This window comes from Argiope bruennichi, chromosome 9, assembly GCF_947563725.1.
Source record: "Argiope bruennichi chromosome 9, qqArgBrue1.1, whole genome shotgun sequence".
NCBI classification, from domain to species: Eukaryota; Metazoa; Arthropoda; class Arachnida; order Araneae; family Araneidae; genus Argiope; species Argiope bruennichi.
Window position 1 is genome coordinate 92,983,569 of NC_079159.1, and position 12,039 is coordinate 92,995,607.

The 12,039-nt window shown below is 26.1% G+C and overlaps 1 protein-coding gene across 2 annotated transcripts in view; it reads right to left on the bottom strand.

Annotated features, from left to right (window-relative positions):
* The window catches only part of LOC129984627 (relaxin receptor 1-like), a 263,140-nt gene extending 251,496 nt beyond the window's left edge, over positions 1 to 11,644 (bottom strand). Inside the window, exon 1 of one of the 2 annotated variants that reach the window (XM_056094548.1) lies at positions 11,229 to 11,642. The gene's annotated coding sequence lies outside the window, so the exon portion shown is untranslated. Of the gene's footprint in view, positions 1 to 11,228 lie in introns of both variants that reach the window. The other variant, XM_056094550.1, reaches the window with a different exon arrangement.
* Positions 11,645 to 12,039: the final 395 nt, after the last annotated feature.

The window sequence follows — 12,039 nt, forward strand, 5'->3', positions numbered from 1 at the left end:
TTTTTAGTATTGAAACGAGGATTTTGCACGTTTTTTTAACTGTAAACCTCTTATTACAATGAGTTAATTCTTCCGGACGAGTTTTTCTTATATTATTTTCGTTTCGTTTCGTTTTTTTTTTTTTTTGAGGCATTTTATCTTATATAGCATTGCAGAAGGGGATAAATTTATCGATATGCTACATTAATTCATGTTTAATTCTTTCTGTTATTCACTATTCTTCTGTTTGTTCTTTGCTTACGACTATGAGCCATATAAAAAAAAAGAACATTGAGAAGCAAGTAATTTTTAAAATTTTATCACAATGCAAAAATTAAAAAAAAAGGTAATAGATTACAATTTTCATTATGAATTTATCCGAAAATATTTTAAAGTACGATTGTTTTTCTCGTGTTTTTTATCTCTATTATCGTGATTTTCATTTTTATTAAAAAACATAAGTGAAATGAAACAAATAAAATAAATTAAACCAATTAATTGTTCAAATATTAAAAAAAAAACTGAACTTCATATTCGAATTTCAGTCCTAGATTATAGCGCTTTTTCTTTTCATTTTAAAAGTGTGCGATTTCTTTAGGAGTCATGTAATTTATTGGAGGATGAAAAACTTTCATGATTATTAACCTCTTCCCCCCGTGAACCCACTCCTTTCAGACCCTCCTAATTTAGCCTAATCTTTTTATATTTTTTTTTTGACCCAGTAGCAACAAGACAGCTTAGACAGCTGCCTAGGGCCAATACGCTAAAAATAAAAGAACTATAAGGAGATCGATTAAAAATTCTATTTCCCAAGTTGTCGAATAAATATGCTTCTATAATTGTTAAATATTAGGATAGTATAAACCTTTAATCATGAATAATTTATCACTTCTCTGTACATTTCATTAAAGAAGAAAGTTATTAGAATATTTATAAATCCAAATATCTACTTCAATAATATCGAGAAGAAACATGAATGCCGAGCATTTTTTAGTCATAAAAGATAAGTAAAAGCAAATACATATTTACTAGTAAATAAAATTTTTAAAAAAACTATGAACCTACATAAATAATTAACAAGTTAAAAATGCAGGGAAATGTAAAAATAAACTGTCTTAATCTTATTAAATCGTATTATCTTATTAAATCTTATTATCATAATGTGAAAATTGTCTAGGGCCATAAACTACCAAAATCTGTTGATAGCTCTTAAAATGAATCTTGATTCTATTATTCATAAGAATTCATCTTATAAATAACAAAATCCTATGAATAATAGATTCTATTAGTCTAAGAATAAATCCTAATTCTATTTTCTATAAGAATTTCAATTTATAAGAATTATTATATTCTGTGCAGAATTTTTATTTGTCATTCGCAAAAAGCAGATTATTTAACAACAAAGTTAATTCAATAAAAATTGACGTAAAAGATTAATAAAATACTAAATATGAGTATACCATCAATAAAAATATCCAAATTATATTTACTCCAGCAAGATTTTGTGTTAAAAAAACTTTTAAAAATAGAATAAAATATTAGGCATACTGATTAGTTTGTAAAGCTGTATTTTTGCAAAACCAAAATTAGAAACAAATGCAAACTGCAACAAATATTTTATTCATTTATGTACAAAACCTCTTAAATTTGAGGGTACAAATAAAAGAATTCAAAGACTCTAATCTGAATTATTTCAATGCATTGTGTATTATTGCCTTCTGACTACAAAATTCGATTCGCAAAATATAATTAAGAAAGTCGATATTGTTATGACGTAAATCGACGTCAATGGGAAAAAAAATTACAAACGATAAAATGAAATTGTGATTTCGCTTCGGCAGAATACAGCAATTTCAGTGACTTGTGATGAAATCTTAAATTAATTCTTAATAACAGGTGCAGCCATAAAGGTGACAAACTTCTGAATATTTAACTAAAAAAGAATTATAGTCATTAAATTCAACTGCCAATTCGTTTATGAATGACAAACATGATAATTTAAGCAAAACTAAACGTGATTATATGTCGTCAGAATAAAGAATTCGAAATCCTTTAACTGAAAAATAAAACAAATTCTTTCAACTTATTCTTAATGATTCTTAACAATATAAAAAAAGTTTACTAATTTGCGAAAACATAGAATCCTTTCCATAAACTCTCTCTATATTATCAAACTAATTAAAAGACGTCAATCATTTTTTACGATATAAGATATATCAAAATTCATCGTTATCGATTATGACGTAAATCAGTATGAATGCAAAATAAGAAGCAAGCGATTAAGAAGAAACGTGACTATGCGTCAATAGACTATAGCAATTTGACGTAGATAAAACATCAAACGAGTCCTAAATAACAAATATTATTGTACAAGTAGTATCAGAGTAATGTATTTAGTTAAAATAAATTATAGCTTTTAAACTTGACTGCCCATTCATTCGTTCTGTAAGGCGTTTAGAGACAAAAGCATGTTAGTTAAAAAGAAATTTCACGCAATTTAACACGGGGCAAATCTTTCGATTTATACTTGTATATTTCCCTTGTGTATATTTGTCTTATTATTTGTTTAATCGTAAAATATTATGAATAACACACATTTATGCGTCAATTGAACTTATACAAAAAATAGATTTTAATTGTAGAATTAATATCTCAATATATCCTTATTTTTTGGCATTTGATGGTTTGATGCTTTACTTTTAAAGTTTTATTCTAATCGTTCTAAACTAAACAAAATACAGTATTTTAAGAAAATTAGTAACAGAAAACTTTATTATTTTCAAACACTGACAAGTACCATACTATAAAAGGTCTATGCGTTGCAAATAAGGATCACGGATTCAACACTTTGTGCATCCTATGTATAGGTTTAGTATATAAATAAATTGTTATGTATTCTAAACAGTCACGATTGTGTGGCGAGAATCGTCGTTTAAATATCAGCCTCTACATTCGACAACAGTTCAGACTTTCTCAATTATTGATCTATAGCCCCAAAATAACATTTTATTAAAACAAATAAAATCGTATTTCACAATTTCAACTAACTTCAGTTATGCGAAAGTTTAAAATTTTTATTCTGGCGGTTTGCGCTAAAACAAATCTTTATTTACAAAAGCCAACTAGTTCTTTCAACTCGCTCAATAGTATACAACAAAAATAGATTTAAAGTTTCAATAAATGTTTCAATAAGACGTCTAATAGAAATGCTTAGATGTAATACCTTAACAGGGCAACATATTAAGTATCTTAACTTCTGTGTTAAATAGCTGTTAATTAATTAGATATTAAGAACAATATTTTCAATTAGACATTAAGACATTAAGAACAATATTTTCAATTAAACATTAAGGCATTAAGAACAATATTTTCAATTAGACATTAAGGCATTAAGAACAATATTTTCAATTAGAAATTAAGAACAATATTTTCAATTAGACATTAAGAACAATATTTTCAATATTATCTCTACATGCAATAGCGGAGTACAATAACTTGCAACATTTTAAATTCCGTTAAAAAAGCATTTATATTTGTATTACCAAATTTATATATTAGTTGCATTATTTCCTAATTTTCTAAAAATATCTTACTATTAATAAATAAATATATTTCTTACAATGCTTAAATAAAATAAGAAAAGGAATTGAAATGCAATACGTGTTAAGAACTAATGAAATCAACTATTTTTATAATCATAACCATTATTTCAAAAAATTTATATTTTGGAACACATGCTTGATATTATTTATTCCAAGTATTTAAATTAATTAAAAACGAAATTTCACAAATATAAGCACTTCATAATTTTACAAATAAAGGTATCGAATTTTTTTTCAGAAAAAAAAAGGATCAAATCTGTTCACATATCAAGCACAAAATAAGAAACGCTTCTTTTTTCCCAACTCAATTTGTTCACAATTCAACGGCGAATTTCTTTTTTTCAAATTTAGCTATCGAATCAACTTTTGGGGAGAAAATCATCATTAAAGTCACGTTCCGCATCTTCAAAGAATGGAGTCGCCATTTTTGTCATCGAAAAATACCTATTCGTCTCAAGGTTGCCAACTAATCCTAGGTAAGAAATAAACTATATATTGGAGCTCTCGGAGGTCAACCGCTGGCGAACTTTTACGGAGAGAAAATATTTATTTGGCCATGATAATAACTGTAATTAAATATAAAAACTATTTACTTCCTCTTTATTTTGGAAAAGCAAAGCGTTAATGAAGTTTTAACTGTTAATACAAGTTTCCAAAAATAAGAAGGAAATATATTTCAATTGGGAAATAATATATCATTTTAAATATGAATAATATACTACTAGTGATTCACTTCAGCCTGGATATTAAAAATTCGAATAAGTGTTGCCAATAATGTTTAAAAAAAATAACCAAAACGATTCGCTAAAAAAATCGTCTGCAAGAGAAATGTTACATTTTAAACAGAAAAGATACGAATTCTACGTTTGTCATAATAACTTGGATAATTTTAATAACCACAATTCACAAATTCAAAATGCATTGAGCATATAGTATTTATTTCAGTTACATTTTTGATAAAAACTTAGTGACAATATAAATAAGCAAATACATCAAATATAAGAAAATGAAATTAATTCCCATTTATAAAAATCATTTTTTAAATTCTGTTTCCTTATTTCATAAAATTTTCAAAACGATTTGCTAAAAAAGTCGTCTGCAAGAGAAATATTATATTTTAAATAGAAAAGATACGAATTTTACATTTTTTATAATGACTCAAGTAATTTTATTACCTGCAACTCGCAAATTAAAAATGTATTGAACCTAAAGTTTTTATTTCAGTTACATTTTTGATAAACACTTAAGTGACAATTTTAATGAAAGCAAGTATTTCAAATAAAAGAAAATTGAATTAATCTCCGTTTGTTGAAACCATATTAAAAATTCCACTATTTCTTTCATAAAAATTTCACTATCAATATCTTGTCCAAGTACAAGAGTTTCTAAAGAGTTAACTCATAGCATATAAGTTATTACTTTATTTATTTGAACCATTTTGTTATTGTATTGTATTGTATCGGAAACAGTAAAAAATAATCAAAAAATAAATAAGAAGAAACAGTGCAATGATAAAGATTATTTCGATTAAAATTTCAAATTCAAAATAATATCGTTTCGAAACAACTTTCCGTTATATGCAGCAAACATTCAGAATTAAAGCAATGGAAGGCAGTTTTTTAATTATTCATTGTTTGGAATATATTTTGAAAAGGGAAAATTTTTTTTTAAATAAATCCTAAAGCAAGAGCAAACGATTTTCAGTATAGTATCACAGCTGAAAAAAACAGCTGTCCTTATGAATGAATTTACACATTCTGCAGATGCTAGCTTAATTCAGGAATGATATCACAAATACAGGAAATAAGCTTTTGAGCTCCATTTTTTTTCTTGTTATAAATCTAAATTATCAAGGCACCAAAACCCGATTAATTTTATCGCGTGCTTTTTTGTTTTTATTATTAGTGTCTTAAAAAAACAATAGGATAAATAATAAATTTTAAAGCATCAATGTTGAATTATTAATAAATTTTTCCCGAGTCGTGCATGTAAAAAAAAAGAATCGTTAAAATTCTCATAGAATAACACATTTCCATTCTTTATCATACTTTGCCTAAAGTAAAACATTTATTATTCATGTAAACACTACTTGTGGCAATAAGGAAAATAAAAATATATAGCACAGAAATTATATTGAATGGCATGCATAAAGTATTAGAATATTTGTATATATGAAACACTTTGAAGAAAGTTATGTAATATAATATAATAATATTATATTAAGTGACTTGAATAAAGTATTAATGTATTTCTATGTATGACATTCTTTGAAGAATGTTGTACAATATGAATATAATATGTATCAATGTCTCATTTAATACTAAAATCCATAGTATTAGACATTCTGAACCCTGTTATTTTGACTTGATTTAATCTTTACATATATCTGTCTCATTTTCTAGTTCTTCATACAATTTATATTATTAATATCCTACTTTTATGAGCAAAATAGATTGTGATATATAAAATAGAATAGATTGCGTTAAATTCCTTATTCACACTTAATTAAGTATTCTAAAAGTAAATAATAGCTATTTTTAGAATAATTAATTAAGTTATACTATATAAGCATTAATATACAAAAAGCATCACATAAGTTATTTTTTTAAAAAAAAAACTACATTTTAATTAATTTTCGTTTCGATTTCCTTTCATTAAATTTTATTTAATTCATTAAATAAAAGATGCTAACTAACCATTTAAGAAAAATCAGAATTCCTCATATTCTACTGAAATTAAAAAATTTTCTTCGCAGAATTTAAATATTTACCTGTTTAAATAAAGCAAAAAGTAGTTTACTGTTTAAGATTCTTCGCCTTTTATAAGAAATTTATTTTAGACATCTTAATTTATTCTTCATGAGATTTAATTTATTAACTTATTCAATTAATTACACTTTAGTAAAGTTTTTTTTTCAATTTTTTGAGCCAGGTTTTCGTATGCAGTTAGTATTTGTTGTTCAAAAACATTTTAAATAAACAAGTACATATATATTTAGAGAGCACAAAAAATCTCTCAAGAATAAAAGATGATAATATAAAATACAGTAAGTTTCGCAATCATATATTGATTCTTTGAGAACATTTACACAGATTTAATATCTTCACATGATGTATTTCTATACATAAAGCAATTTAAATGAAACTTTTATTTAAGATCGGAGGCACGGTTTCTGAAAACCGTGCCTCCGATATGCTGCAAAAAGGAAATGCTCCGAATGCTGCAAAAAGGAAATGCTCCGAATGCTGCAAAAAGGAAAATATTTTCAAATGTGATTTTCCTTTTTGCAGCATTGAAGTTCACTTTGAATCTTTTAAAATTTTTAATGCTTTCTAACAAGGTTGCATTTATGTGGTTTATTTAAAATACTTGAGAAGCGATTTTTCTTCCACAAATTTTGCATAGCAACCCGCAATATTTCTTTATACCCTGTAGAAAAATTTTTGAATTAGCAAATGATTCCATCTCAAATATGCTCCATTGGACTTATGTTCAGTAAATAACTCCTTTTATAAGAGAAATAACTTTAAAATCTTTGTTATATATTTGAGGTCAATGACATACAGAAAGATAAATGCTATCCCTTGGAAGATATCAAATTGATTTCTATGAAAAGCTTTTTTAATAAATCAATAGAATAGATATCATTGTCAAAACTAAGTTTCATGAGATTTTTGATTTCTTAAGAATTTCTACACACATATACTTTTACACTTCTGCTTACATATTTAATAATACTTGATACATTTTTTTAGCCCCATGCTATTTTAAAGTTTTTTCTGACCATTATTGTTCTATTTAAACAGTTCAGATTCATTTTCGACTCAACAGTAAAAGAAATAGAATTAGAGCACTGATATAAAAAAAAATCTGAATTTGATTTGATTCAGTAGAATAATTCTCTTGTATAATTTTGATTTGATTCAGAAAATTATTTCAAATAACTAATCTGTATTTAAAAAATACATCTCGATAATTTATTAATTAGCAAGATTATTAGGCTTAATGAGCTATTATGTTCCGTTATTAGATGATATTTATAAGTTAGATTTGTATATCGTTAGTCCCGCTCGGTTTTACAGTCTTTTTCAGATCACTATTGTTCCATTTAAACAATTCAGCTTTATTTTCAACTCAACAGTAAAAGAGATACTATTAGAACATAAATATCAAAAATTTCTCCATTTGATTTAATTCAGCAGAAAAAAATTCATGGATAATTTTGATTTAATTCAGAAGATTATTATAAATAATGAATCTGCATTTCAAAAATTCATGTAAATAATTTATTAATTAGTAAGATTTTAATTATTAGCATTAATGAATTATTATGATAACTTATTAGATGGCCTTTAATAGTTAGATTTCGTATATTCTCTTTATTCAATATCTAATGACGTGGCTGAATTTTTCAAATTTTGTCCAAGATTTTTCTATAGACATAAACCATTAATTAATTTTTTTAGAGATTTAAACTATTAATAGCATTTAAAAGGAGGGTTTTTATTTATTTTCTAGAAACCATCTTCTTATGGTGTTACTCGTCCCTAAGATAGTAAGTATCCTCATGTCCAAGTTTAGCCACTGCGCAGCACGCGTTTGGAACAGCAACCCACGAGTGACGTGCGGAAGACGCAAACTGGCCCTTTCCGCTTGTCTTCCAACGTAGCAATTGCGTAATAAGGCCCATTTCGGAAATAACGGAACAGAAGAGTGAGTGAGCGAGTGATTGTTTACTAACCAATACAAAACTCACGCGGCATGAGTTAACATTCGTAAAATAATGTGATGGCGATTCAGCCAACTAAAATGACCTAATGGAATTGTGGTTTTACTTCAAATATATCATTATTTAAATTTATTCAATATATACATTTTAAAGAATTGTACTAAGCAAATATTATCTTATTAAATTTAAAAGTAAAATTCATATATAATAAGTTGTATACGTACATATAGTTATACAGTTAGTACATATAGTTATTTAAGCAACATTCTATGAATCGGAGAATGTGTCATATAATAACGAATATCTGAGTAGGTAGTATAAATTTAGAACCGCAGGGCAAAGGACAGTCATTGGCATGTCAATTAAAAAATATTATCACCCCATTATTAAATTATCATTATTAAAATATTATCATCCCATCTAAAAATTATAAATACTATGAATCACAAAATGTTAAGCTTTCAATGTGTACTACGTACAAATTATTAAAATGTATTGAATAATTTAAAGTATAATTAATTATTTATTTAAAATATTTTGAAATGTTAGTGATTTGCTAAAGTGGTTATGTTATATTCCACTTGGCGCTTGCTGCAAAATAATGATTATTATGTTATTTTATTTTGGGCTTATTATTTTCCTTATAATCCATTCAGAGAGATTAAATATTTTTATCGGTACGTAAAAAAATCATTAACTTTTAATTATGGCTATTTTTGAAGAATTTTCAGTAATTTTTTCCGTACAAATATTATAAAATAAATGGATATATCTATATATAAACTTACAAAGTTAATTAAATAAAGCATTTAACAAGATTAAATCATTAACATTTGATTAAATTATTAGCTATCAAACCACTGATACCAGGTTTTCCCAATTTGATAGCAACTAATTCCTTAATTCTTTCCAAATTTGTGCTCAAAAATGTGAAACTCAAGAAAAGAGGGCTCTTATAATGATCACTGCCTGGAATTGCAAATGCCTAAAGCCTAAATTGATACTACAAGTACAGAAACCTCAAGTTAGGCATAAAAATCTTTTTGCGAATGAAACATTATCCTTAAGAACAGAATAATGAATGAATATTGATGACTACAAAAAAACAAGCAATTGCTACAAGCAATTTTCAAATAAATTGTACCAATTAAAATGAAATTTTTACAAGTTTTAAATAAAATTGTATGCTTAAAAAAGACTGATATTCTAAAAGGAAAAATAGTTTAGTGATATAAATGAATGCATGACAAAGGATATTTTCCACATTGACAACATTCTGGTATGTAATAACAGCTAAAAATCGAACCATGATTTCGATTGATTCCTTAGAAGTCCTCCAAAGCGCTTAACAATTAGTATCTTAATTCCATATCATAAATTAAGTTAAATAAACAGAAAATGTTTAAATTTTCAACTGTCTTCAAGATTTAAAGATCAAAATATGATTTCAAAATCCAGGAGGGATTGATCAAAAATTAGGTCGAAGAATTTCGATTAAAAAAAAGTAAAACGTGTAATTCTCGCATTATGAAAATTAAAGAATGCATTATAAAATTTAAAGAACCCTAAAGAAAAAACATTTATATGGAATGAATAGCGAAATAGCTGAAGATATTGTGTTAGAATTATAGAGATCAAATTAAAGAATCGCAAATTTTCCAACTTTTGAAATCTTCTAAAAGGAAAACGCAAAGTCGAAAAGTTTTAAGAAAAACGTGCATAGAAACATATTTAAGAAACATACATTTAAAGAACATTCTTGAGAAAACATATGAAAGTCAGAACATCATTCTGGTGAATAACGCTCTAAAAATTTTTATTTCTAGATGAATTTGAAACACAAAGCATCTTTGAATATTATTTTTTACAAATGAAATTCTGAATTTATCTTTTGATTATAAAAAAATCCTAATTGATGTCAATAATTTTCAATATATTTTTATATTATAAATAGAAATATTAGAATAAAGTTAAATTTACAATGCTTCATTTAGATAATTAATTCAATTTTATTTGAAATTTCTTAGGTAATTTATCAGAATAGAAAGTAATGTCAAGTTCATTAGCGAATGATTTCTTCAATGAAATAAGGAGAAATTTTACTTGGGGGGAAAAAAATATGAAAACAAACTACACATTATGTTCTAAAATATTTCGAGAAATTAAGGAAATGGACAATAATTTAAATAGAACATTTAAAATAATATGCATTTATCAATTTTTAATAATGTTATTTATGTCATAAAAATCACGACATTTAAATTGAAAATTTCTAAAAAAAATCGTTCAACAATTTAAGCTGAAAAAAGAAACTATTCAAAATTAATCGTTCTCTTTCAGATATCTTTACTTTATGAAATAAAATTTTAAAAAAATTTCGGTAGGTATTTTAATAATTTAAAATAATTAATTGTTTAATTTAGTTTAGGGAAAACTAAATGAATATAATTATTTTTTAGAAAACACTTTTGATGTATTCACTTAGCTTTAATGAGTACCATTCGAATTATAATAAAGTATAGTGAAACAGAATTCTTTAAAAATTATGTCAACACAAAAAATTGAGCAAAATTATTGAATTTCAACCAATTATGAATGAATGCTAGAAAATAATGAGCCTCATTTTTTTTAATATGAAGCCATTTTTATGAAACAAATTTAAATTTTACAATTAATAGAATTTCACAGGAATTGAAGCAAAAACAAGGCTGCTTTGAATATGATATTCTTGATATTTCAGTTTGAATCTCTAAGAAATAGTTAATTCTTCAAACAGGAAATTATGTTAAATTAATGTTATAATTTAATGCTAAAAATCATAATATTATACAGTAGCTGCAATAAAAATATTATTGTTATTACACAAGATTTTATGGTCCGCTGTATACTCTGAAAATAAAACGAACAAAATTACTTACCCCATATTTCGCCAACAATCTCCAAACAGATCATGTATAATTATGGTAATTATCCAAAACAATAAGTCATGATTATTATGTCCAAAAACACAGCTGAACACGACACGTCAATTTTTTCGCACACGACTTTTTCACCGTTAATTTTTCAAGCGAGGATGCAGCAATTAATTGAAGGAAGAAAAAAAAAAATCCTCGGGTCGCTTAGAATCTTTCTAGGATGCGGTAGAATGTTGATCAAAGAATCACGTGGTCCTAACTGATTTCAGGAACAAATCCAGTGGGTCTTTTTTAAGTGCTGGCTTACTTTGCGAAGAGCCAAGATGTTTTTGGCGATCGCCAAAAGAATTCCTGCGGCGGGACGTTCTTGTGGTGGTTCGTTTAAGTTTTTCTTTATACAGAGTTTCCCTTCGCTTCCGATGTCAGTATGATGGAACTTTCTTTCGCCGGCGCGGTTACGATTTCGCTCGCTTTTGTCAACAAATGTCGTCTGCGCTGTTCCTCGAAAATCGAAGTTTTAACCTTAACCTTTACGGTCCAAGTTGAGAAGGATGGGGTTTAGAGAGAAAGGCAAGTCCTTGCAACTAGCACGTGCAGTTTTGGAATTCTTAATCGGTTAATTAATAGTCATTTTGCTTTTTATTCGAAATAAATTAAGCGGTGTTTCCTGTTCCGCGGCGATTTTGCCTTGCGATAGAACGTGAAACTTTTTATTCGATATACTACTATGACAAGCCTAAAACTGCAGATCTTGACACATTTTGGGGTCACCAACTTTTTTAGCAGTTTTAAATATATAAAATAATTTTGATTG